This window comes from Lepidochelys olivacea (assembly GCF_965140295.1).
Source record: "Lepidochelys olivacea isolate rLepOli2 genome assembly, chromosome: 13".
In the NCBI taxonomy this organism is placed as follows: Eukaryota; Metazoa; Chordata; order Testudines; family Cheloniidae; genus Lepidochelys; species Lepidochelys olivacea.
The window spans coordinates 30,555,953-30,583,421 of record NC_140423.1 but is presented as its reverse complement, the minus strand read 5'-3'; the positions used below and the strand labels follow the sequence as shown (position 1 = coordinate 30,583,421).

General features: G+C 51.5%; 1 long non-coding RNA gene across 1 annotated transcript; it reads right to left on the bottom strand.

Annotated features, from left to right (window-relative positions):
• Positions 1-13,547: 13,547 nt before the first annotated feature.
• On the bottom strand, positions 13,548-25,835 carry LOC311530038. The gene is made up of 3 exons (XR_014713901.1): positions 25,756-25,835; positions 16,577-16,679; positions 13,548-13,962 (listed from the first exon to the last, which is right to left on the bottom strand). It is a non-coding gene; the product is annotated as an uncharacterized lncRNA (long non-coding RNA).
• Between the last annotated feature and the right edge of the window lie 1,634 nt (positions 25,836-27,469).

Genomic DNA, 27,469 nt, shown 5'->3' with positions numbered 1-27,469 from the left:
CGTTCCCCTCTATTCGACATTGGTGAGGCCTCATCTGGAGTACTGTGTCCAGTTTTGGGCCCCACACTACAAGAAGGATGTGGATAAATTGGAGGGAGTCCAGCGAAGGGCAACAAAAATGATTAGGGGTCTAGAACACATGACTTATGAGGAGAGGCTGAGGGAGCTGGGATTGTTTAGCCTGCAGAAGAGAAGAATGAGGGGGGATTTGATAGCTGCTTTCAACTACCTGAAAGGGGGTTCCAAAGAGGATGGCTCTAGACTGTTCTCAATGGTAGCAGATGACAGAACGAGGAGTAATGGTCTCAAGTTGCAGTGGGGGAGGTTTAGATTGGATATTAGGAAAAACTTTTTCACTAAGAGGGTGGTGAAACACTGGAATGCGTTACCTAGGGAGGTGGTAGAATCTCCTTCCTTAGAGGTTTTTAAGGTCAGGCTTGACAAAGCCCTGGCTGGGATGATTTAACTGGGAATTGGTCCTGCTTCGAGCAGGGGGTTGGACTAGATGACCTTCAGGAGTCCCTTCCAACCCTGATATTCTATGATTCTATGATTCCTCTGTGAGCTGTGGACGACAGAGCTACACCTCTGTGTGCGAGTGCGAGAGAGAATGTTGTCTGAAGAACCCACTGAAGGAAACCAGTGGAGTGTTGTCATGCAGCCCAGAGTGCTGGTGGGAATGAGTTCCATGGTCCAGCTCCCGTGAAGGTTCTGGCTCCTGCATTCACAGGCCAACAGTTTGATTTTTCTGGTGAGAGGAACCTGCCAGGAGAAGTGCTGGCTTGTGGGAGAGGCCGTCTCTCCAGCAGCTGGGGCTAGGCACATGGAGAACTCCACATATCAGGACAGAGATCTTGAGATGGACTTTCTTCAATAGAAACCAGCCAGGACAGAGAGGAGCACGGGGGCAATGAGTGGTTTCTGTTGCTTAGCAGACTGTCTGCTGTGTCCTTACCATTTAGTACCAGTATAAAGCACTGAACTCTCTTACTGGAGGGTCACTGGCTACTTTGCCTTCTTTGTGGTTTCACTGATGTGCTGCTGAAATAAAGAGCAAGAGAATGACAGAACCAGCTGTGATATTCTGGTGACTAAACCAGCTAGAAGCAATTAGGAGAGAGCAGTGTGTAAGGTCACATGTCTCCCAAGCAACTCCCTGAGCCTTCCAAACCCCAAGGCTCCACCCACTCAGCATCATGGGCCTGGGCAGCACTAGCTCCTCCCACACTCAAATAGATTGTGGTGTGCTTGTCCTATATTTGCTGCTCTGGCTGCACAGAGAAGAGTGAGACACACACACACACAGCTTTCAATGCCAAAACACAGCACATGAGTAATGGTCCCATATCCTAGGCAGGCTATCCACTGGCCATCCTAGTCCCCACAGTACAACAAAGGGAACCCAAATAAACCCTATAAATGTACATGGTTTGTAATATACTAATTGCTCTTCCACAGCCTCCAATTTCCTCTGACGCTCACATGCTCCATCACAGACTTTCCCTTTCCAACAGCCAGCAGCAAAGTGGAATAGACATGCTGAGCTCATGGATATCAAGGGAGTAGTTTCCTTAGCAACAATAACCATATGAGAGCAACACATGGAGCCCAAGAAAGTTGTCGCTTAGCAACAATCATCATGTAATAGCTGTCTGAACTTCCTGTCCACTCACTTGCTTTTGTTTGTATTTTTATGGTGGTTGTTGCTTATTTTTATTCAGAAAATTCTCATGGGAAATTCTTTTCACACAATTCTTTTCTTTTAAATGCAGAGAAGTCAGCTACCACATATCTGTTGTGTTGAATTAAAAAGGGCTGAAGCCAACAGGGTTGTACAGAAATGTCTAAAAGCCTATAGAATTTAATCGCGAATGAGACCCTTGCTGCTGATAGATTGCGGAACTGCCCTGTAGTAGTTTCTATAACAAGGTTATCATTCTCTATTTAATCGTATATGACGATCCAAAAGTCTAATTGACCATTTTCTATACAATTTATAAAACTTTTCACTTAGGGTTTAAGGAACTATTTCTGATTAGCTTTGAAACATGTCATTTGTGCTTTTTAGGGATATTTACAAGTAATCACATATGCAAAGAACACAGGCAGTTATCTAGGAGTACAGTGGGATATTCAGGTACTTGGTGCAGTTTGCATGATGATATAAAGGTGTTATTGGCATGGGCTTGGAGTGGCTGCATTACTCACAAATGGCTATGAATTAGTTATACAGGTATTGACAAACAAACATCAATACCCATGTAAACCCTGGCACACCAACATATCCTCTGGTTGAGAGTTTATAAACATTTAATGGGGTCTATGTTTCATATCCCTCGAGCAGAAAAGCAAGGTGTAGTAGCTTGAGTGAAAATGTAGATACCATTTGCTCTTGGAAATCAATGTAATTGCTTAGATACCAAGGTGATCTGTAATAAGAAGACAGAGAGAACTGATAGAATTGTACGGGTCTTGGCTGGAGAGGAAAATGATAACCAATATGGTAGAGAAGCTTCTAATAATCACCTGAAATAGTTCTTCCATGCATAGAAATGGCCCAGTTTTAAAGTCCAAAATCTCTCATGGTACCAGAACTAGAAACAAAAAAATTCAGAAGTGGTTTCTAATCTGCGCTGCCTGGCTGCCTAACTGGAGACACCGAAAGGTGAAGCGCAAAATTAGAGGATACTTTGAAAATATGGGCCTTATTCCACCGAAAAGGAAGGTTTCTGGCTGTCCATTCAGATACAGCTCCTAGATGCTTTGTGAAATATGGGATCATGAACCTGTCACTGATTCAGACCTCATTGCAGGGGAAATTCTTCAATGGTGGAAATGACTGGGGAGGAGAAGGAAAGATTTCTCTGGCAGTTTTTAAAATGACACCCTGTTTGTAGCTGCTGAGAGGGTTGGGTTCTTAGATGCGGTCCTAGTGCAGATGGATTGTGGACAGAGTGCAGTGTGGGTGGTCAAAGCTAAAAGATAAATGCATTTTATTGCTTCTCTGCATTTTGACATAAATATCACATGAGTAGCATCACCAGCTTTGTGATTGTATAAAATATATGCAGGTATTGGTACAGTGCAGTTAAACCTGTTGATATTAATACCATATTAGATGCTTTTTAGATAAATATGATAGTGTATTCATATCACATACTGGCCCAATTCCAAAATGAGTTATTGTATGCTTGTAAACGTGGCCAGTTTTCTTGAGTTATGGATGCCCTAATTTCCCCAGAAGCTTGTTCCCCATTTGAGTAATTGCATCACCACCAAAGAGGGTGGAGCTAGACTGTTCTCAGTGGTGGCAAATGACAGAACAAGGAGTAATGGTCTCAAGTTGCAGTGGGGGAGGTTTAGGTTGGATATTAGGAAAAACTTTTTCACTAGGAGGGTGGTGAAGCACTGGAATGGGTTAACTAGGGAAGTGGTGGAATCTCCATCCTTAGAGGTTTTTAAAGCCCAGCTTGACAAAGTCCTGGTTGGGATGATTTAGTTGGGATTGGTCCTGCTTTGAGCAGGGGGTTGGACTAGATCAGAGGTTCTCAAAGCTGGTCCGCCACTTGTTTGGGGAAAGCCCCTGGCGGGCTGGACTGGTTTCTTTACCTGCCGCATCCGCAGGTTCGGCCGATCGAGGTTCCCACTGGCCACGGTTTGCTGCTCCAGGCCAATGGGGTCTGCGGGAAGGGCGGCCAGCACATCCCTTGGCCCGCACCGCTTCCCGCAGCCCCCATTGGCCTGGAGCGGTGAACCGCGGCCAGTGGGAGCCGTGATCGGCCAAACCTACAGCCACAGCAGGTAAACAAACCAGTCTGGGCCACCAGGGGCTTTCTCTGAACAAGTGGCGGACTGGCTTTGAGAACCACTGGACTAGATGACCTCCTGAGGTCTCTTCCAACCCTAATCTTCTATGATTCCATGATTCTATGATAATCCTGATTCTTCTGGGCCAACACTACCCATTTTAGATGGATTCTGCTCTCTACCGATTTTAGCAAATCCAACCAGATTCTTCTCCAAATGGGACTTCAGAGTGTTTTCTACATCACTTTCCCATTGACCTTGTAAAATCATGGCTGTACTGGACGAGTTCTTTGAAGAAGGAGATGTTGCAGGGTAAAAGAAGGGGAAAGTCCTCCTGGAACTGATGGAAAAAGATGGTAGATCGGTTCTGTGAGCACTGTGACAAACCTACTTTCCTACAGTCTGCACACGAGGAAGGTGCTTAGCAATTGGAAAAATGATCTGGAAAAAGGTGTAAACAGTGAGGTGGCAAAATTTGAAGATGATACAAAACTACTCAAGATAGTTAAGTCCCAGGCAGACTGCAAAGAGCTACAAAAGGATCTCTCAAAACTGGGTGACTGGGCAACAAAATGACAGATGAAATTCAATGTTGATAAATGCAAAGTAATGCACATTGGAAAACATAATCCCAACTATACAGATGTAAGCAGAGTCAGGATGAGCTCCACCCTGACATCTGGTGGTGAGGTGTGGCAAGTTGTGGAAAAGAACTTCAGGGGCCGATCTCATTTGCATAGGCACACCCACCCTGCCTAGAATGAGGCCATAGCTGCCCAAATGGTCACTTTGGCTACTGTGGGATCCCCAGTGTCACTGTTATTGGGGCAGGAAGAATAAATTGTTATTACCCTGATTATGGGAATCAAGGACAGTGGAACAGTACTTGGCCTTTTGTTATGATGGAGGGACTCGCCGTCAACTAAGTAGCACTCGCTAGGCAAGGGACATGGGTTCCAAAACTCTGTGAACTGAGAGAGGCTGGGGACAGGTATTAATGTTTGGTGGCATGGGCCCCCTGGTGAGGGTCTTACATGCTAATTGCACTTCCTCCTCTCTCCACTGTGGAATATCAGAGCTAATTTTGATTCCGTTAGGAGTCTAGTTACAGGCTGCTGAGCTGAATTCACTTTTGGCTAATGGTGCACCAGCACTGAGGCTCCCTTACTACAAGCTGAAATCACCAAAGAGCTGAACTGACTAAGAGCTGAAATCACTGAGCGTTGTGGTAAGCAGTGGGGGAGCCTGAAGATATATGGTGGAGCAGTTTGCGGGACAGCGAGCAGAGCAGCTTGTGGAGCGGAGCAGTTTGTGGGCCAGCTGGCAGAGCATTGCAGTTTGCGGGACGGCGGCTGGTGGAGCAGAGCACTTTGTCAGATGCCTAGAGCAGATCATGGGGCGGCTGGCAGAGCGGAGCCCCATGGAGAGGTGGGGCCATCAGCTTTGGACCACATAAGGTGCCCCTTAATCACCACCCCCCCAATCTCCACCCAGGTTGGGAGGTAAAACTCTGCAGATAAACTTTCGAACTCTGGGGCTGCCCTGACCAGGGACAGAGACTTCTGGGCCATTGGACTTTTGAGACTTTGGGTGATTTGGGGTTGCTGGACTCAAGAACCCAAGGGAAAGGACACGCCCCAATTTGCTTGGGGTGGGTTTTTGCTCATGGGTTGTGTTATGAATCCTGTTCATGGTGTTTCCCCCACATAATGCCACATTGTTCCTCTCTGTTATTAAAAGGTTTTTTGCTACACTCAGACTCTGTGCTTGCGAGAGGGGAAGTATTGCCTCTTGGAGGCGCCCAGCGGGGATGGTATATATTTGTCCCAGGTCACTGGGTGGGGGCTCGAGCCAGTTTTGTATTGTGTTATTGGAATGGAACCCCTAGATACTGAACCCTGCCCTTGCTGCTGCCAACTCTGACAGGCAAAAGGGTTACACATATAAAATGATAGGGTCTAAATTAGCTGTTACCACTCAAGAAAGAGATCTTGGAGTCATTGTGGATAGTTCTCTGAAAATGTTTGCTCAATGTGCAGTGGGGCAGTCAAAAAAGCGAACAGAATGTTGGGAATTGTTAAGAAAGGAATAGATAATAAGACAGAAAATATCATACTGCCTCTATATAAATCCGTGGTACGCCCACATCTTGAATACTGCGTGTAGATGTGGTCGCCCCATCTCAAAAAAGATATATTGGAATTGTAAAAGGTTCAGAAAAGGGCAACAAAAATGATTATGGATATGGAACAGCTGCCATATGAGGAGAGATTAATAAGTTCGGGACTTTTCAGCTAGGAAACGAGACAACTAAGGGGGATATAATAGAAGTCTACAAAATGATGACTGGTGTGGAGAAAGTAAATAAGGAAGTGTTATTTACTCCTTCTCATACTACAAGAACTAGGGGTCACCAAATGAAATTAATAGGCAGCAGGTTTAAAACAAACAAAAGGCAGTATTTTTTCACACAACGCACAATCAACCTGTGGAATTCCTTGCCAGAGGATGTTGTGGCGGCCAAGACTATAACAGGGTTCAAAAAAGAACAGAATAAATTCATGGAGGATAGGTCCATCAATGGCTATTGGCCAGGATGGACAGGGATGGTGTCCTTAGCCTCTGTTTGCCAGAAGCTGGGAATGGGTAACAGGGGATGGATCACTAGATGATTACATGTTCTGTTCATTCTCTCTGGGGCACCTGGCATTGGCCACTGTCAGAAGACAGGATATTGGGCTAGATGGACCTTTGATCTGCCAAGTATAGCCATTCTTATGTTATGATTTAAAATGCACTACCATAAATACAGCTGACAACCTCCAGCAGCATATCACCAGACTCCAGCTTCTTCTAAGGCAGGGCTATTGTCGTGAAATATTTTGGTCCTTGTCGTAGACCTTGCCTGGACATGTATAAAATTACATTAATGGTCAAGCTATATATCACCAGCCAGCCAGTCCTGGAGGTACGTGGCTGCTAGTAAGTCACCTCTAAGATAGGATGCAATGTGTTTTTGTTTCTGGGCTAGGGAAGCTGATATGTCTGTAGTTCTCCAGCTGGCACAGGTGTCATTCTGATTTTGCTATTCTAGATTAAGTGAAATCTTAGAATTTGAATTCTTCTTATGTGCCACTAAGTGGGTGCTGAAACAGGTTCTGTTGCTGTAGCAGCATAGTGCATTGCACAGTCACCAACACCCAGTGTGTGTGTGTGTGTGTGTGTGTACTTTTGGGCTCTAGGAGAAAAGAGATGGCAACTATTAGTGAATTCCTCCTTTCAAGGCCCAGCCTAGGGTTCTAATTCATCAGTGCTTTAATTACAGACTCTTGGTTCATCACGAAAACACTGAAAACATATGATCCAAGATGCTCCTCTAGTCTGAGCTAGAGCTGGCTGGAAAGTGGCTTGTGACAGTTTTCCCATTTTGAAACATTTCTCATTCTGCATCAGGATAAAGCTGAGACCTTTTGAAGTTTTTCAACAAAAAAGGGTATGTGTCCCCCGCCCCCTCCCATTTATAATGTGCGCACTCAAGCTCAAGGCCTCATTGGTCTCACCGGAGCAACATCATACACAGAGGCAGACTCTCAAGGCCCCACATTTAGGGCTTTGCTAGATGAAAAGAAATACCCTGAATTCTGTTTGGGAGCTTACTGGCACCCTGTGCAGAGCCCCTCTGTGATGTGCTCTCTGTGGGACACCTTGCAGGCACCTGTGTTCTGCACTAGCTTCAGTTTCCAAATGACCCCAGTGTACAGCCCTGAAGAGCATGTGTACCAGTCATCCAGTCTCAAGGGACAGCACCTGGGATAAAGACAGCAAGTCTGTGTCCATCAGGAAAGAAAGGCTGCCCTCTTCTGTAGAGCACAGACACAGAACTGCCTCCTGGGCCACTGCCTCGCCCTGACCATCCCGGAGCTAATACACACCCCCACTCCCCCCTGGGTGCAGACTTGATTTGCAAATGCCAGACACATTCCTGCCATCAGGGAGTGGGAATAATCATCACCTGTCTTCTGGGTGCTTCCCCACGCCTACTAACACCTATCCTAGCTGGATTAAGCCTGAGCCAGCTAGCCTTCATCCAAACCCCAATCTCTTGATGCGGTGTCATTCATTCCGCAACTTGTCTGGGTCAGAGAACAAGATGGAGTCCTCTCTAGGCCTGTGCTTTCTGTCCAGGAAGCCCTGTGGAAAGTGCAGGCTGGTTAATTGTTCAAAAGGCGGGGAAATGACTTTGGTTTTATTGCCACCACATTAACCTTACTTGGTTACCCATGTCTGAGTAGTGAAACTTCAGAGGAGACCCAAGTTCTAGTCCCTCCCCCAATGATTATTTAATTATTCACACATTGTGAAACAGCTTCAAGAGGAGAAACTGAAAGAGATCCCCTCCCTCCTCTCCCAGAATACCCTACAGTACAGCGGTTAGGCTAGTCCCCTGCAATATAGGAAACCCAAGGTCTAAGTCTCTAATCCCCATCAGGCAGTCTCCCGCATCCTGGTGAGTGCCTAACCACTGGACAAAAGTTTAAAAGAAGGGTCAGCAGCATTTGTCACTGTTCGCAAAGTCTTAGCCAGCAGGTGGCCTCTGGAAATGCCTACCAGATCAGGCCCCGCAGCTGAGATAGGCGCCAGATCTGTACCATTCATCATTTTACAGACTTTTCTCATGGTCTCTTCTTCTTTCTCTTGTCTGTAATGCAAACAACTCAAATCTTTTCAGTCTCTCTTCACAGGAGAGCTTTCCCAACCCCCTGATAATTCTCATTGCCCTTCTCTGAATCCCTTCTAATTCTGTAATATTTGTTTTGAGATATGGAGACATTGACTGTACACAGTATCTGGATGAGCTGCACCATTGATTTATATAAAGGTATTCTAATATTCTTGGTAGTATTCTCTATACCATTCCTTACGCATCCTAGGCCCCTTTCCTGAGTTGAAACAGTTAATTTAGAACCTTATAAGGTATATTTATAGTTTATTTTTTTCCTCCTATAGTGCATTACTTTGCATATGTAACCCGTCTACCAGGTGGTTTCGGCAGAGACAAGAGCTGGGTTCCTATAGGTGTTTCTCTTAACAATACAATACAGAACCAACTCGAGCCCTCCATCCAGTAATCTGGGAAAATTAAACACCACTCCTGGGTGCCTCTAAGAGGCAATATGTCTCCACTCAAGCATTGCAGTGTACAATAGAAGAAAACTTTTATTCAAGAAGAAAACCGAGCATAAATTTGGGGAAACACTGACACGCACGAACACAACCAACCAGTAAAACACACACCCCCCCTCGGTACCTTGGCCAGCATCCTTTTTCTCGGTTTCCCACCTTAGGGTGTGAAAGTCCAACAGGCAAATGTCTCTTTAACACTTTGCTCCTCTTTCCCTCCACTGTACCCTGCTCATGGTTTCTTGGCTGAGGTCAGCGATGTCCCCAGAGTCCAGAGGTGCATTTCAGGGAGGGTTCACCTCCGGCTCCCATGGGAAGAGGGTGGCTGGGTGAGACCTCTGGACTTTGCTCATCAGTGTCGCTGCGTCTCTGCTGCTGTCATCGCTGGCCTAAGCTGCCACCATCACTGCTGCCTCTCCCTGCAATGCTGTGTTCCAAGGTTCCAAGATGTAGCCCAGTTCCTAGCGATTTCAGGGCGCAAGTGATTTCACATGTTAGTGGGGACATAGGCACCGACTACAAGAGTGCTCCAGGGTTGGAGCACCCCCGGGGAAAAATTGGTGGGTGCTCTGCACCCACAGGCAGCCATGCTCCCCTCCCTGCCCCCCGTCCCACCTCACCTCTGGCTCTGCCTCCTCCCCTGAGCGCGCCGTGTCGCCACTTCTCTTCCCAGAGCTTGCTGCCACAAAACAGCTGTTTTGAGGCATAACAAGCTGTGGGAGGGAGGGGGGAGGAGCAGAAACACAGTGCGCTCAGGGGAGGAGGTGGGAAAGAGGCGGGGCTGGGGCGGGGATTTGGGGAAGGAGTCCAATGGGGCAGGGAGGGGGCGGAGTTGGGTCAGGGACTTCGGGGAAGGGGTTGGAATGGGGGCGGGGCAGGGGGAGGAGGGGGAGGAGCAGGGGTGGAGTTGGGGCAGGGCCAGCGGGAGTGTTGAGCTCCCACTGGCACCAGAAGTTGGCGCCTATGAGTGGGGAACCTCTCTGCTGCTCTCTTGTCTGCATTGTCTTTTCACCACTAGGCCATGTCTAAGGTTCAGCCCCCTTCAATCAGCTTATCAATTAGCTCAGCTCAGTGATCACTGACAAAAAACCAGGACACTCATTTGAATCAAGTCAGCAATGTTGTTAAACACTAGAGAGGAAGGGTCAGAAACTATCATAATACCACTATATAAATCCATGGTGCGCCCACACCTTGTACACTGCGTGCAGTTCTGGTCACCCCATCTCAAAAAAGATATATCAGAGTTGGAAAAGGTCCAGAGAAGGGCAAGAAAAGTGATGAAGGGTACGGAACAGCTTCTAAATGAAGAGGGATTTAAAAGACTGGGGCTGTTCATCTTAGAAAAGAGAGGACTAAGGGGGGATACGACAGAGGTCTAGAAAATCGTGATGGGTGCGGAGACAGTGAACAGGGGAGTGTTATTTACCCCTTCACACAACATCAGAACCAGGGATCACCGGATGAAATTAATAGGCAGCAGGTTTAAAACAAACAAGAGGAAGTAATTCTTTACACAGTGCTCAGTCAGCCTGCAGAACTTGTGACCAGGGAATGCTGCAAAGGCCATAGTATAACTGGATTAAAAAAGAATTAGGTAAATTCACGGAGGACAGATCCTTCAATGGCTATTAGCCAAGCTGGTCAGGGATGCAACCCCATGCTCTGAGCATTCCTAAGCCTCCAACTGCCAGAAGCTAGGACTGGACAACAGGGGATGGATCACTTGATAACTGCCCTATTCTATTCATTCCCTCTAAAGGATCTAGCACTGGCTGGTGGCAAAGACAGGATGTTGGGCTAGATGGATCATTGGTCTGAACCAGTATGGCCATTCTTATATCACATCAAATGGCTTGTAGGGCCATTTAAACAGAGCCGTACCACCACCTAGGAAAACCTATTTTCAACCCCTCTGACTTTCACTTGGATCTGACATCACTACCCCCTGCTTTGCAAGTGAGTCTCAATTTTGGGTGACTCCCTGTCATGGAGTTCAGGGTGCAGTCCAGACCAGTGAGGGGTTTTTCTACCACTTGCCCTGCAATCCTGGGTGCTTCACAGTGCTTTGTTGCTGTAGCTCCCCTGTGGGATGTTCACAACCATCCCACAATTCTGCAGGTCACAGTCTGCTATGTCTACACTATGAAATTAGGTCGAATTTATAGAAGTCGGTTTTGTAGAAAGCGTTTTTATACAGTGTATGTCCCCACACAAATGCTCTAAGTGCGTTTAGTTGGCAGAGTGCATCCACAGTACCGAGGCAACAGTCGACTTCTGGAGCATTGCACTGTGGGTAGCTATCCCACAGTTCCCGCAGTCTCTGCTGCCCATTTGAATTCTGGGTAGAAATCCCAATGCCTGATGAGGCAGAAACATTGTCGCGGGTGGTTCTGGGTAAATATCGTCAGGCATCCCTTCCCTCCCTCCCTCTGTGAAAGCAAAGGCAGACAATTGTTTCATGCCTTTTTTCCTGGGTTACCCATGCAGACGCCATACCATGGCAAGCATGGAGCCTGCTCAGCTCACTGTCACCGTATGTCTCCTGGGTGCTGGCAGACATGGTACTGCATTGCTACACAGCAGCAGCTCATTGCCTTTTGGCAGCAGACATTGCAGTATGATTGGTAGCCATCGTTGCTGTACTCCAGGGTGCCCTTTTAGCTAACCTCGGTGAGGTCGGTCAGGGGTGCCTGGGCAAACATAGGAGTGACTCAGCCAGGTCATTTCCCTTTTAAGTTTCATCTCATGGCGATTCAGTCCTGCCGGCAGTCGTACTGCACGGTCTTCTGCCCAGCAGCCAGGAAACGACGATGGCCAGCAGTCATACTGCACCGTCTGCTGTCAGCAAGATGTATAAAGATAGATGAAGTGGATCAAAACAAGAAATAGACCAGATTTGTTTTGTATTCATTTTCTCCTCCCTCCCTCCGCGAAATCAACGGCCTGCTAAACCCAGGGTTTTGAGTTCTATCCTTGAGGGGGCCATTCTGTTTCTCCTTGATGCAAAGCCACCCCCTTTGTTGATTTTAATTCCTGTAAGCCAACCGTGTAAGCCATGTTGTCAGTCACCCCTTCCTCCATCAGAGCAACGGCAGACAATCGTTTTGCACCTTTTTTCAGCACAGACGCCATAGCACTGGGAACATGGAGCCCACTCAGATCACCGTGGCATTTATGAGCACTATAAACACTGCACACGTTATCAAGCAGGATACGTAGAACCATAACCTGCAAGAAAAGCTAAACCAGGCAAGGAGGAGGCAACTGCAGCGCAGTGACGAGAGTGATGAGAACATGGACATAGACTTTTCACAAAGTACGGGCCCCTGCAATGTGCACATCATGGTGTCAACTGGGCAGGTTCATGGCGTGGAACACCAATTCTGGGCCCGGGAAACTTTCGCATGTGTAAGGGCACTTTCATGGAACTTTGTGACTTGCTTTCCCCTGCCCTGAAGAGCAGGAATACCAAGATGAGAGCAGCCCTCACAGTTGAGAAGCTAGTGACGATAGCCCTGAGGAAGCTTGCAATGCCAAACAGCTACCGGTCAGTCGGGAATCAATTTGGAGTGGGCAAATCTACTGTGGGAGCTGCTGTGATGCAAGTAGCCAACGCTGTCACTGAGCTGCTGATATCAAGGGTAGTGACCCTGGGAAACGTGCAGGTCATAGTGGATGGCTTTGCTGCAATGGGATTCCCTAACTGTGGTGGGGCGATAGACGGAGCACATATCCCTATCTTGGCACCAGAGCACCAAGGCAGCGAGTACATAAACCGAAAGGGATACTTTTCAATGGTGCTGCCAGCACTGGTGGATCACAAGGGACGTTTCACCAACATCAACGTGGGATGGTTAGGAAAGGTAAGTGATGCTCGCATCTGCAGGAACTCTGGTCTGTTTCAACAGCTGCAGCAAGGGACTTACTTTCCAGACCAGAATATAACCACTGGGGAAGTTGAAATGCCTATAGTTATCCTTGGGGACCTAGCCCACCCCTTAGTGCCATGGCTCATGAAGCCATACACAGGCAGCCTGGAGAGTAGTCAGGAGCCGTTCAACTATAGGCTGAGCAAGTGCAGAAAGGTGGTAGAATGTGGATTTGGGCGTTTAAAAGCGCACTGGCAAAGTTTACTGACTCAGTTAGACCTCAGCGAAACCGATATTCCCATTGTTATTACTGCTTGCTGTGCGCTCCACAATATCTGTGAGAGTAAGGGGGAGACGTTTATGGTGGGGTGGGAGGTTGAGGCAAATCGCCTGGCTGCTGATTACATGCAGCCAGACACCAGGGCGATTAGAAGAGTACAGGAGGGCAGGGTACGCATCAGAGAAGCTTTGAAAACCAGTTTCAGGAATGGCCAGGCTACGGTGTGAAAGTTCTGTTTGTTTCTCCTTGACGGAAATCCCACCCCGCCCCCGGTTTCACTCTACTTTCCTGTAAGCTAAGCACCCTCTCCTCCCCCCTTCGATCACTGCTTGAAGAGGCAATAAAGTCATTGTTGCTTCTCATTCATACATTCTTTATTTATTCATCACACAAATAGGGGAATAACTGCCAAGGTAACCCGGGAGGGGTGGTGGAGGAGGGAAGCACTGGGTGGGGTGGTGGAGGAGGGAAGGACAAGGCCACACAGCACTTTAAAACTTTAAAACTTATTGAATGCCAGCCTTCTGTTGCTTGGGCAATCCTCTGGGGTGGAGTGGCCGGATGCGCCCCGCACCGCGTTCTTGGGCGTCTGGGTGAGGAGGCTATGGAACTTGGGGAGGAGGGTGGTTGGTTACACAGGGGCTGTAGCAGTGGTCTGTGGTCCTGCTGCCTTTCCTGCAGCTCAACCATACACTGGAGCATATGAGTTTGATCCTCCAGCAGCCTGAGCATTGGTCATGAGGTCAGAGAACATTTCATCGTGAGTGCGTTTTTTTTGCCTTCTAATGTTTGCTAGCCTCTGGGAAGGAGAAACATATGCAGCTGGTGGAGGAAAAAAAGGGAGAGTGGTAGTTAAAAAGACACATTTTATAGAACAATTGGTACACTCTTTCAGGGTAAACCTTGCTGTTAACATTACATAGCACACATGCTTTCATTACAAGATTGCATTTTCCCTCTTATTGAGGGTATGCTGGTTTGGCATGAGAGATCACTCACGCAGGGCCAGGCAGCAGAATTTGGCTTGCAGGCAGCCACAGTCTTTTGGCTTCTTTAACCTTCATAATGTGGGAATGGTTTCAAACAGCAGTGCCCTCATTTCCCTTATGAAGTAGCCGTTGGGTTGGCCATTTAAAATGGGCTGGCAATTTAAAAGGAGGGGCTGTGCTTTCCAGGTTAACGTGCAGCAGAAACCCAACTAACCCCCCACCCTGCCACCCGCACGCACACACACAATTTCTGGGATGATGGCTTCACCCCTCCCCACACTGCGTGGCTAACAGCAGGGAAGATTTCTGTTCAGCCACAGGCAAACAGCCCAGCAGGAACGGGCACCTCTGAATGTCTGATTACTAAAACCACCCTATTTCAACCAGGTGACCATGAATGATATCACTCTCCTGAGGGTAACACAGAGAGATAAAGAACCGATGTTGTTTGAATGCCAGCAAACACTGGGACCATATGCTGCAATGCTTTGTTCTGCAACGATTCCCAACTATGGTCTACTGGCCTGGTGTGGTAAAGTGTCCTACCATGGAGGACAGAATAAGGCTTCCCTCCCCAGAAACCTTTTGCAAAGGCTTTGTGAGTACATCCAGGAGAGCTTTACGGAGACCTCCCTGGAGAATTTCCACTCCATCCCCGGACACGTTAACAGACCTTTCCAGTAGCTGTACTGGCCACAAATGCCAGGGCAAATTAATCATTAAACACACTTGCTTTTAAACCATGTATAATATTTACAAAGGTACACTCATGAGAGGTCCCTTCTCCGCCTTCAGGGTCGGGGAACCCGCCTTGGGTGGGTTCAGGGGGTACTGGGTCCAGGTCCAGGGTGATAAACAGATCCTGGCTGTTGGGGAAACCAGTTTCTCCACTTCCTTGCTGTAAGCTATCTACAACCTCCTCCTCCTCATCATCTTCCTCACTCACAAAACCCGCTTCTGTGTTGTTTTCCACTCCTCGGATGGAGTCAAAGCACAGGGTTGGGGTAGTGGTGGCTGCACCCCTAGAATGGCATGCAGCTCATCATAGAAGCAGCATGTCTGGGACTCTGAACTGGAGCGGCCGTTTGCCTCTCTGGTTTTTTGGTAGGCCTGCCTGAACTCCTTAATTTTCACACAGCACTGCTGCGGGTCCCTGTTATAGCCTCTGTCCTTCATGCCATTGGAGATTTTTTTCAAATATTTTGGCATTTCATCTGTAAGCAGAGTCAAGAATAAATTGTTATTACCCTGATTATGGGAACTGTGCTTGGAACTGTACGTGGCCTTTTGTTATGATGGAGGGATTCGCCATCAACTAAGTAGCACTCACTAGGCAAGGGACATGGGTTCCAAAACTCTGTGAAGTGAGAGAGGCTGGGGACAGGTATTTATACTTGGTGGCACGGGCTGCCTGGTGAGGGCCTTACGTGCTAATTGCACTTCCTCCTCTCTCCACTGTGGAATCTCAGAGCTAATGTTGATTCCATTAGGAGGCTAGTTACAGGCTGCTGAGCTGAATTCACTTTGGGCTAAAGATGCACCAGCGCTGAGGCTCCCTTACTACAAGCTGAAATCACAAAAGAGCTAAAAACTGACTAAGAGCTGAAATCACTGAGCGCTGTGGTAAGTAGTGGGGGAGCCTGGAGATCTAGGGTGGAGCAGTTTGCGGGACGGCTGGAGCGGCTTCTGGACCGGCTGGTGGAGCAGTTCATGGGACGGCGGGAGCTGCCTGGGGGACGCGGAGCGGAGCAGTTCATGGTCTGGCTAGTGGAGCAGTTCATGGGACAGCGGGAGCTGCTTGTGGGATGCTGATCGGAGCAGTTTGTAGACCGGCTGGTGGAGCAGAGCGAAGCGAAGCCCTATGGAGCTGTGGGGCGGTCAGCTTCAGATCATGTAAGGTGCCTCTTACCTCTTCTCCCCCGCCCATCTCCACCCAGGTTGGGAGGTAAAGCTCCGCAGATAAACTTTCGAACTCTGGGGCTGCCCTGACCAGGGACAGAGACTTCTGGGCCATTGGACTTTTGGGACTTTGGGTGATTTGGGGTTGCTGGACTCAAGAACCCAAGGGAAAGGACACGCCCCAATTTGCTTGGGGTGGGTTTTTGCTCATGGGTTGTGTTATGAATCCTGTTGGTGGTGTTTCCCCAACATAATGCCACATTGTTTCTCTCTGTTATTAAAAGGCTTTTTGCTACACTCAGACTCTGTGCTTGTGAGAGGGGAAGTATTGCCTCTTAGAGGCACCCAGCGGGGTGGTATATATTTGTCCCAGGTCACTGGGTGGGGGCTCGAGCTGGTTTTGCATTGTGTTATTGGAATGGAACCCCTAGATACTGAACCCGACCCTTGTTGCTGCCAACTCTGATTGGCAGAAGGGTTACACATCTTTTCGAATGGAGTTCTGCCAGCACAGATTCATCACCCTATACAGCGATCAGATCCCGTACCTCCCGTTCGGTCCGTGCTGGAGCTCTTCGGCGATTCTGGGACTGCATGGTCTCCTGTGATGATGAGCTCTGCATGGTGACCTGTGCAGGTGAGCTCGCCATGCTGGCCAAACAGGAAATGAGATTCAAAAATTCGCGTGCCTTTTCCTGTCTACTTGGCCAGTGCATCTGAGTTGAGAGTCCTGTCCAGAGCGGTCACAACTGAGCACTCTGGGATAGCTCCCAGAGGCCAATACCATTGAATTGCATCCACATTACCCCAAATTTGACCCAGCAAGGCCGATTTCAGCGCTAATCCCCTTGTTGGGGGTGGAGTAAAGAAATCGATTTTAAGAGCCCTTTAAGTAAAAAAAAAGGGCTTCGTCGTTTGGACAGGTGCACAGTTAAATCGAGGTAACGCTGCTAAATTCGACCTCAACTCGTAGTGTAGACCAGGCCTGAGTGCCTATGTACTAGACAGCCCTGGTTCAGTACCTCTGACCCCCACAGACTGTCTACAGCCCCACTCTGCCTTCCACCAGCCTTGGTTACAACCAGCAAGGTGACCCTAACGCACTCCTGGTCCTGGATTTTCCCAGAACTGTGAGCTCTGCAATGTCCAGCCCTCTCCTGGACAGTTCAGAGAAATAATGAGGCTTGTTTGGTCCTCTAAAAACACAAAAGCACATTACAGATTATTCACTTAACTGGGGTGAATACACCTATCCCCGCAAACACAGCACTGAGCTGGTTTATAGTAAAATAAAGCAAATTTATTAACAACAGGACAGTAGGTTACGGGATGCCAAGTAAAAGGAATAAAGTTAGAAATGGTTACAACCAAACGAAAGTGAAAACAAGCATCTAAAAGTTTAAAACTTAATCTAGCAAGGTACTGGCTTTGTTCAAGATGTTTTTTCTCACCTATAGTCAGTTCCCAGAGACTTCTATCCTCCTATCCCCACTTTGGTTGAAGGACCCATCTTTCTCAGCTTGCAAGAGCTCTGTTCCCTTGTGTCTGTCTAGTGATGGATGCCAAAGATGGCTGCTGTCTTTGCTTATATTTTTCAGAGTTCAATGACTTTGTTTCAAGAAGCAGGATGACCTCATGCTGTTCTTCCCTTCCTGTGGCCTTCCCATCCTCTTGCTGATTTTATGTAAATGGGGCTTCCATCATTTTTGGTCACACTTTGATTAATCTGATTGGAGACAGGTAGATAGCTGCCTTCTCTCCTCTCTGGGAGGGAACCTGTTTCTCCCTGTTTGGCCACAGACTTTAAATCATAATATCGTTAATATCATAATATCCATGTTTTCTTCTATAGTGTTACTACAGACCCTTCACAATATTAATCAGTAGTGTGCTGTTAGCTTTCAGAAAAGACCTAACTCTATCCAATTTTATAATACAGAAATGCTGTATACAGTCAGTTGATTCAATTGCTTATCACTTGAGGTTCAGCACCGCATCTGTATAGACCAGTAAACCTTTGAAAAGTAAAACCTAGACCAAGCTTCTCTCTCCTGCTGGGTGTAGACGCCATGCTGTCTCCCCCACTTGTTAGCTTGATAGCTTTGTTCACTTGATATACAACTGGACCTGCATTGTCTCTGCCTGACGAGCAGGCCGCTGGTCAGCGAAGCAAACACATTCCTTTATCTAGGACAGGCCCGTTTATCATGATTTAAACACATTTTAGTCACAATTCTAATACACACCCAAAACTCCTAGTACACATCACAAACATACATTGTGCAGGAATGTCAATGACCAGTGAGTTATTTGTTTTCAAATGATACCTCACAAAGTGTGTGGGTGTGAATGCAGGGGTGCTTAGGGTCAAACCCACCTCAATCAGGACATGCCAAATACAGTTCTCCTACCCTTTATTCATATAATAAGAATAACAACATTTCATTAACCTGTATTCAGTAGTAAAGCGAATTTTAACCCCAAACAACCAAAACTGATCACTTTGGTAAAGCAGGTATAGGTGCTGATCACCTAGGGAAAATACGTGTCTTTCAGTCTGCTCTGGAGATCTTCTGCCCAGTTCATCACTAGATGGCAGGGAAGAGCTCATTCAGACCCTGCTTACATATATGTAATGCTTCTGTCACAGAGTTAACAGCAGCAAAAAGATCCGGGATCAATATATTTAGGGTCCCTCTTGACAAATAATTGATAAACCAGCTCAAGACTAATTTTGGTTGTTGTGTTGAGTGTGCAGGTGTTGGATGGTGATGGTGGCCTGTGACATACAGAAGGTCTGACAAGAGGATCTGGTGCTCCCTTCTGGCCTTAAACCAGTGATCCCCAAACTTTTTCCATTATGTCCCCTTTACCTGTAGTGGGACCTGTCTGCACCTCCCCCAAGGACCTGCGGTTGGGAACCAGGGCTGAGAATGGAGCTACAAAGCCAGTGCTAGTGGAATAATGGGAACAGAAGTCCCACATTTTCCATGGCTCAAGTGAGGAGCCAGCAAAACACAACATGGCAATGCCCAAAGATAAAGTTCTGGCCATGCCCTGAGGAATAGCTAAAAGCACCATGTTTGAGAAGGCCAATGTGATAACTACTACATGGCACCAATCCACTTAGCAGCGTCTCACCCACAGCCTGAGTAGGATTCAGGTGTGTGGCCAGGATCCTTCTTGCTCCAGAATCTCACCATTTCCTCTGTTCCCCCAGAACACACAAACCAGAAGCCCTGCCCTGTGCATCCAGTCCTGCCTGTTTTGTTCACATTCAGAAGTGGAAAGGAAGCTGATGTTTCCTCTTCCGTACTCTTCCTGTGGCCGTGTGATGTGCTGGAGGTATTTGAGGGAAGGGGATGGTCTCATTGGTGGCCATAACAGAAGGTCAAACCCTGGCCATTGGGTGTTAGCCCTGGTGGCTCAATGCTAGAACTGGCCCAAACCCTGAGGGTGCATTGTTCTTCCCCTGGGCTGGTTTTCTTCCCAAAATGGCAGGTGGCTGTTGCTGAAATCTGCAGGGTTGGATTGTTTTCCTAAGCCAGGAAGCTGCAGCGCAGCGGTGCCCAAACTTTTCCTGTTGTGCCCCCCGCCCCTTACCAGTAATGGAATCTGTCCGCACTGCCCCTCCATGACTGCACCACCAAGGCAGCCTCAGCAGAGGAGTGTGGGCTGCAGGTGGAGCTGGGGGCAGGACTGGGGGTGGCAGAGGAGCTGGGGCTAGAGGCAGAGCTGGGCTGGGGGCGGAGAGGGAATGAGGCGGAGCTGGGCTGGGGGCGGAGAGGGAATGAGGGTGGAGCTGGGCTGGGGGCGGAGAGGGAATGAGGCGGAGCTGGGCTGGGGGCGGAGAGGGAATGAGGGTGGAGCTGGGCTGGGGGCGGAGAGGGAATGAGGCGGAGCTGGGCTGGGGGCGGAGAGGGAATGAGGGTGGAGCTGGGCTGGGGGCGGAGAGGGAATGAGGCGGAGCTGGGCTGGGGGCGGAGAGGGAATGAGGCGGAGCTGGGCTGGGGGCGGAGAGGGAATGAGGCGGAGCTGGGCTGGGGGCGGAGAGGGAATGAGGCGGAGCTGGGCTGGGGGCGGAGAGGGAATGAGGCAGAGCTGGGCTGGGGGCGGAGAGGGAATGAGGCAGAGCTGGGCTGGGGGCGGAGAGGGAATGAGGGTGGAGCTGGGCTGGGGGCGGAGAGGGAATGAGGCGGAGCTGGGCTGGGGGCAGAGAGGGAATGAGGGTGGAGCTGGGCCGGGGGCGGAGAGGGAATGAGGGTGGAGCTGGGCTGGGGGCAGAGAGGGAATGAGGGTGGAGCTGGGCCGGGGGCAGAGAGGGAATGAGGGTGGAGCTGGGCCGGGGGCGGAGAGGGAATGAGGGTGGAGCTGGGCTGGGGGCGGAGAGGGAATGAGGGTGGAGCTGGGACCGGGGGCAGAGAGGGAATGAGGCAGAGCTGGGCTGGGGGCGGAGAGGGAATGAGGCAGAGCTGGGCTGGGGGCGGAGAGGGAATGAGGGTGGAGCTGGGCCGGGGGCGGAGAGGGAATGAGGCGGAGCTGGGCTGGGGGCGGAGAGGGAATGAGGGTGGAGCTGGGCTGGGGGCGGAGAGGGAATGAGGGTGGAGCTGGGCTGGGGGCGGAGAGGGAATGAGGCAGAGCTGGGCTGGGGGCGGAGAGGGAATGAGGGTGGAGCTGGGCTGGGGGCGGAGAGGGAATGAGGCGGAGCTGGGCTGGGGGCAGAGAGGGAATGAGGCGGAGCTGGGCTGGGGGCGGAGAGGGAATGAGGGTGGAGCTGGGCTGGGGGCAGAGAGGGAATGAGGGTGGAGCTGGGACCGGGGGCAGAGAGGGAATGAGGGTGGAGCTGGGCTGGGGGCGGAGAGGGAATGAGGGTGGAGCTGGGCTGGGGGCAGAGAGGGAATGAGGGTGGAGCTGGGACCGGGGGCAGAGAGGGAATGAGGCAGAGCTGGGCTGGGGGCAGAGAGGGAATGAGGCGGAGCTGGGACCGGGGGCGGAGAGGGAATGAGGGTGGAGCTGGGACCGGGGGCGGAGAGGGAATGAGGGTGGAGCTGGGCTGGGGGCGGAGAGGGAATGAGGCGGAGCTGGGACCGGGGGCGGAGAGGGAATGAGGGTGGAGCTGGGACCGGGGGCGGAGAGGGAATGAGGGTGGAGCTGGGCTGGGGGCGGAGAGGGAATGAGGCGGAGCTGGGCTGGGGGCAGAGAGGGAATGAGGGTGGAGCTGGGCTGGGGGCGGAGAGGGAATGAGGCAGAGCTGGGCTGGGGGCGGAGAGGGAATGAGGGTGGAGCTGGGCCGGGGGCGGAGAGGGAATGAGGGTGGAGCTGGGCTGGGGGCAGAGAGGGAATGAGGCGGAGCTGGGCTGGGGGCGGAGAGGGAATGAGGCGGAGCTGGGCTGGGGGCGGAGAGGGAATGAGGGTGGAGCTGGGCTGGGGGCGGAGAGGGAATGAGGCGGAGCTGGGCTGGGGGCGGAGAGGGAATGAGGCAGAGCTGGGCTGGGGGCGGAGAGGGAATGAGGGTGGAGCTGGGCTGGGGGCGGAGAGGGAATGAGGGTGGAGCTGGGACCGGGGGCAGAGAGGGAATGAGGCGGAGCTGGGCTGGGGGCGGAGAGGGAATGAGGGTGGAGCTGGGCTGGGGGCAGAGAGGGAATGAGGCAGAGCTGGGCTGCGGGCGGAGAGGGAATGAGGGTGGAGCTGGGCTGGGGGCGGAGAGGGAATGAGGCGGAGCTGGGCTGGGGGCGGAGAGGGAATGAGGGTGGAGCTGGGCTGGGGGCGGAGAGGGAATGAGGGTGGAGCTGGGCTGGGGGCAGAGAGGGAATGAGGGTGGAGCTGGGCCGGGGGCAGAGAGGGAATGAGGGTGGAGCTGGGCCGGGGGCGGAGAGGGAATGAGGGTGGAGCTGGGCTGGGGGCGGAGAGGGAATGAGGGTGGAGCTGGGACCGGGGGCAGAGAGGGAATGAGGCAGAGCTGGGCTGGGGGCGGAGAGGGAATGAGGCAGAGCTGGGCTGGGGGCGGAGAGGGAATGAGGGTGGAGCTGGGCCGGGGGCGGAGAGGGAATGAGGCGGAGCTGGGCTGGGGGCGGAGAGGGAATGAGGGTGGAGCTGGGCTGGGGGCGGAGAGGGAATGAGGGTGGAGCTGGGCTGGGGGCGGAGAGGGAATGAGGCAGAGCTGGGCTGGGGGCGGAGAGGGAATGAGGGTGGAGCTGGGCTGGGGGCGGAGAGGGAATGAGGCGGAGCTGGGCTGGGGGCAGAGAGGGAATGAGGCGGAGCTGGGCTGGGGGCGGAGAGGGAATGAGGGTGGAGCTGGGCTGGGGGCAGAGAGGGAATGAGGGTGGAGCTGGGACCGGGGGCAGAGAGGGAATGAGGGTGGAGCTGGGCTGGGGGCGGAGAGGGAATGAGGGTGGAGCTGGGCTGGGGGCAGAGAGGGAATGAGGGTGGAGCTGGGACCGGGGGCAGAGAGGGAATGAGGCAGAGCTGGGCTGGGGGCAGAGAGGGAATGAGGCGGAGCTGGGACCGGGGGCGGAGAGGGAATGAGGGTGGAGCTGGGACCGGGGGCGGAGAGGGAATGAGGGTGGAGCTGGGCTGGGGGCGGAGAGGGAATGAGGCGGAGCTGGGACCGGGGGCGGAGAGGGAATGAGGGTGGAGCTGGGACCGGGGGCGGAGAGGGAATGAGGGTGGAGCTGGGCTGGGGGCGGAGAGGGAATGAGGCGGAGCTGGGCTGGGGGCAGAGAGGGAATGAGGGTGGAGCTGGGCTGGGGGCGGAGAGGGAATGAGGCAGAGCTGGGCTGGGGGCGGAGAGGGAATGAGGGTGGAGCTGGGCCGGGGGCGGAGAGGGAATGAGGGTGGAGCTGGGCTGGGGGCAGAGAGGGAATGAGGCGGAGCTGGGCTGGGGGCGGAGAGGGAATGAGGCGGAGCTGGGCTGGGGGCGGAGAGGGAATGAGGGTGGAGCTGGGCTGGGGGCGGAGAGGGAATGAGGCGGAGCTGGGCTGGGGGCGGAGAGGGAATGAGGCGGAGCTGGGCTGGGGGCGGAGAGGGAATGAGGGTGGAGCTGGGCTGGGGGCGGAGAGGGAATGAGGGTGGAGCTGGGCTGGGGGCGGAGAGGGAATGAGGGTGGAGCTGGGCTGGGGGCGGAGAGGGAATGAGGCGGAGCTGGGCTGGGGGCGGAGAGGGAATGAGGGTGGAGCTGGGCTGGGGGCGGAGAGGGAATGAGGGTGGAGCTGGGCTGGGGGCGGAGAGGGAATGAGGGTGGAGCTGGGCCGGGGGCAGAGAGGGAATGAGGCAGAGCTGGGCTGGGGGCGGAGAGGGAATGAGGCAGAGCTGGGACCGGGGGCGGAGAGGGAATGAGGGTGGAGCTGGGCTGGGGGCAGAGAGGGAATGAGGGTGGAGCTGGGCTGGGGGCAGAGAGGGAATGAGGGTGGAGCTGGGCTGGGGGCGGAGAGGGAATGAGGGTGGAGCTGGGCTGGGGGCAGAGAGGGAATGAGGCAGAGCTGGGCTGGGGGCAGAGAGGGAATGAGGGTGGAGCTGGGCTGGGGGCGGAGAGGGAATGAGGGTGGAGCTGGGCCGGGGGCGGAGAGGGAATGAGGCAGAGCTGGGCTGGGGGCAGAGAGGGAATGAGGCGGAGCTGGGCTGGGGGCGGAGAGGGAATGAGGCGGAGCTGGGACCGGGGGCGGAGAGGGAATGAGGGTGGAGCTGGGACCGGGGGCGGAGAGGGAATGAGGGTGGAGCTGGGCTGGGGGCAGAGAGGGAATGAGGGTGGAGCTGGGCTGGGGGCGGAGAGGGAATGAGGCGGAGCTGGGCTGGGGGCGGAGAGGGAATGAGGCAGAGCGGAGCTGGGACCGGGGGCAGAGAGGGAATGAGGGCGAAGCTGCATCTGGGTTAGGAGCAGGGCCAGAGTGGAGCTGGGACTGGCGTCTGAGCTGGGCTGGAGGCCGAGTGGGCCTGGGTGACGCTCCCTCCCTGCCCCACATGGGAGCTGGCCTGGGCCCTGCTGCACGCCCCTAAACGTTCCTCCGCGCCCCCCTAGGAGGTGTACCCCAGAGTTTGGGGACCACTGCAGTAGAGTTTTCCAAGCCTCCACAGGAAACAAGCAGGTGTCCCTACAGGGTGCCCCGTTGGCTTTCATCAGCCTTGGTGTCCTGACTTCATGTTCATGGCTCTGGGCAAGCAATGTATTTTTCCATCGGAGTCACTCTTCATCCTGGGCTTTCTGTCCCTAGTCGCTAAGAGGCCTGAAGGTGACCTGCTGCTCTGCTCTGGTTTGGCTGGTTGTTTTTTCCATGTCAGGGGAAGTTTAGAGGGGTTGGTGTCCCCTTGGCAAATGTTTCTGTAGATGGGGTCACTCCCCCATGCCCCCTGGAATGGCTATAATGGCAGTTTGAACCATGGGCCAGTGAACTGTCATCCCTCTGGCCTGCACTGCACTGTAATGGGCCTCCTTAGACCTGAGATCAGGGCAGAAACTGCCATTTTTCCAGCTTCTCCAAGCCAATTCCCTCTTCACATGATCCTTTAAATACAGTTGCAGCAAAAGGAGCCTATCTGACCCTTCACAATCTCTCCCAACTTGGAGGGGAGGAGAAAACAGGTTCAGCTACTTGCCCAACCTTCGCTCAGGAGCAGAAGGCAGCTCCTGCTAGGGACAAACACAAAGGGGAAAGCTGGCTTTCCCGCTGCCTGTAGGGGCAGTTGCTAAGGGAACAAGCTTTTCCTGTGACCAGTGTAAGTATAGACACAAACCACAAGTAAACATGGTGCTGCCACCTGGTCACTTTTGTACGAAATATTTCCCAACAGTTCCTGCTCTCTCACTTTCCCTCCTGAGAATTCTGTAGCTGGGAGGGAAATATTTGCTCCATCCCTTGTTTGTGGGGCTTTCTACAAGCCCTGGCGCTTTCATTCTGGGCCCCTGAAGTATACCAGGGCCTGAATCTGGAGCCTATTGTAGAAGATGGGAGAACAGGCAGGACTATACCAGGTTTAAAATTCTGGTGCAGGGGGTATTTGCTTTTGTTAACAAAGAGCTAGGAGTAAATCTCTCTTTGTTAAAGAGTCAGCATCCCCCCATTTATCACTTCAGGGCTAAGAAAGTTCCTACTTCAGGTCTCCTGCAACAAAAGGCACCAGAGACTTTTTTGAAACCTTTCAGGCCTCCATTACACATCACAAAGAAGCAAGAGAAGACAAAACACTTCCCCCCTCCTTGCAAAACATTTAAAACACAATCTAGAGAGAGTTTAGCTGCTCATGGTGCATAAACCCAGGCAAAGAGTCAGCCATGGAGACAGAGATGCACCTGAAAAAAAAGCTTTTATTATTAAGAAACAGTTTTGACTTAGGAAGACAACATCTGAGGGAGCCCGTAGCCTCTGAAGGTCTTCAGAGGCATCCCCCTGTCAGAACAACAGCCCTTCTGTTTTCTGTAGCTGATATGCAATTTTCTGGCAAGAAAACTACTTAACATTTCCTGCATGTCCAGTCCTTAAAACCTGGGGAGTTGCACAGCAGCTGAACCGAGACCAGACATTCAGCGATGTTGGTTTGACATCCCAGCCACAGCATAAGAATGCTGCATTCAGAGAGGGCTGCCTTTGCAGTACCATTGTCCTAGCTCTTCACCGAGAGCATGGAGTTAATGTAAGTCACTGGCATAAAGCAATTGCCCTGTTTAAAGTATTGGGGCCAGATCCTCAATGCTTCTCCTGTGGTGCTAAGGGGTTAAAGAGCTGACATAACTTACCATCATGGCCTTCCCCTGCCACAGGAAAATCCCTGAGTGGTACGGAGTTGGCAGACCTGTCCCTCCATGCTGAGTGGGGGTGTTCTGGGAACACGTGGGCAGGACTAGGGCACAGGGGTCAGGCTTTCCTTCACTAGTGAGACCAATTGTGTGGGCTTGTGGGCTGCACAACTTGAGGCTTTGCTGAGGGCCAGCAAGACATCCTGCCAGTCATGACTTATAGGAAGTGTCTTGTTTGTTCTGCTAAAAGGTTAGTGAGCTGCTGACTCATCAGCAAACCATCAAGGTTTAGCATGTATTTCATATCTGCACTTTTGGCTAAATACACCTTGTTTAAAGCTACAGCCTGACAGCCCCCAGCTGCCCAGGGTGGTAAACTTCATTCGGCTTTACAAAGAATTCAGTTATGAACGACGCTCTCTAAAGTTACTATACAGTGAAGGCCAAGGCCCTTAAAGTCGCTGAAAGGAACTAGGATTTCTTTCTTCCCCAAACCAGTGGAAGAAATTCAAAACTGCATCTCACATGAGCGAATTTTGCTACTGACTGTTGATGCCAAAATGCTAGAGTTTAAAGTCTCCCCACAGTCTATCCACTCAAACAGATGGGCTTCACTGCACTGCAGTTCATCTGGAAATCTGTGCAAATTTCACCTCATTCACTAAGCCAGCAGCACTCGCCTTCCCCAGGCATTTATTCCTGGCACGCCAAAAGGAGAGCTGGCCCAAGGAGCCATCATGATTCATATTCCAAGATAGAGCTCAATTCAGCCTGGGACACAGGCATCCCAGCTGGATCGCTGGCCAGCTCAGTCACAGGGAAACCCAGAGCATCAACCTGAGAAACAAGCGGCCCACCTAATTAGCCAATCAGAAAAGGCCCAGTACCCACCATGTGATCCCCAATGACACCTGCCTATCGCGGGAGTTGCCACAAAGCCAGTTAAAGAGCGCAGAGCTAGGTGCCTGATCTTTGCAGAGCCCCCTGGGGGAATGGGGAGGCTGCTGTGGCCAGGGCAGTCATTGCGGTTCCTCAAGTTCTGACAAGTTGTCCCCGAGCGGACTGGGGAGAACAGGGACACTGGCCTCTTTCTGCTTCTCTCCTGGTGACCATTGAGATCCAGTCTACAGAGCCTGTCTTTGGACAGATGCAAAATACTTAGCAGGGTGCATGACAATAGCTCCCATTTTGTCACAGGCATCTCACGAAGAGGCCACACGAGAGTAAATTACAAGGTTTCTCTACAGCAATCTTCAAATACTGCTACATCAGGTAAAGAATATGCCTGATATGTGTGTTGTGATACAGCATGGCCAGAAGGCAGCAGGAGAGTGGTTTTTTTTTTAAGCAGAAAAGAATTTTATTTGTGTAACACTTACAAGGAATCACCAAAAAGGATAAAGCAAAACTATGTAACAAAACAAAAGCAAACACAAGGTATAACACAGCAGCCTTCAGGAGGGAGAAGTGTTCAGGCTAGCCTGGGCCCAGAGCGGGGGGACTTCCTCGACACTCGTGGTCTTCCACCCTCCTGAGTTACCTGGTGGCCTAGAGCGGGGGGACTTCCTCAACACTCATGGTCTTCCACCCCCTTGAGTTACCTAGTGCCATGCCCAGGGTCACTGATTATTCCTCTCCTGAGAGTGCCCGACAAGATGGGCATGGCTGCGGGGTGGGCGGTTTGGGGGGTGGGGGGGATGTACACCATGTGTGA